The sequence below is a fragment of the Cebus imitator genome, unplaced genomic scaffold (assembly GCF_001604975.1).
Source record: "Cebus imitator isolate Cc_AM_T3 unplaced genomic scaffold, Cebus_imitator-1.0 Scaffold386, whole genome shotgun sequence".
Classification (NCBI taxonomy): Eukaryota; Metazoa; Chordata; class Mammalia; order Primates; family Cebidae; genus Cebus; species Cebus imitator.
The window spans coordinates 2,112,482-2,112,914 of NW_016107701.1; positions in this window are offsets into that span (position 1 = coordinate 2,112,482).

Genomic DNA, 433 nt, shown 5'->3' on the forward strand with positions numbered 1-433 from the left:
ATATGGCTCGGATTATGTGTTTCTAGATTCTCCAAAGAAAGGGTTCCTCAACTGCTACATTCACACATTAGCTTAACTCTGTATGTTGAATATACATCTTGAGAATCATTCTGCTATATAGCTCCGTTTTTGTTTTAGAGCCACATATTTCTCATTACGCCCTAAAATCCCATTAATAGAGGAATATACAAACGCAGCTTTTAGAAGAAAAGTGATTATAACTCGCTGAATCTAAACATAGATGGAACTTCCTAAGGTGAACGAACATACAGCAGAGCAGTTTTAAAGATACGTTTCTCCTGTGTTTTAGACACGATCTTACTTCTAATTCTTATATACTTGTATAGGGCTGGAAATATCTGTTTCTAGTTTCTCTAAAGAAATGGTTTCTGAGCTGCTACATTCATACATCAGTTTAACTCTTAAAGTTGAA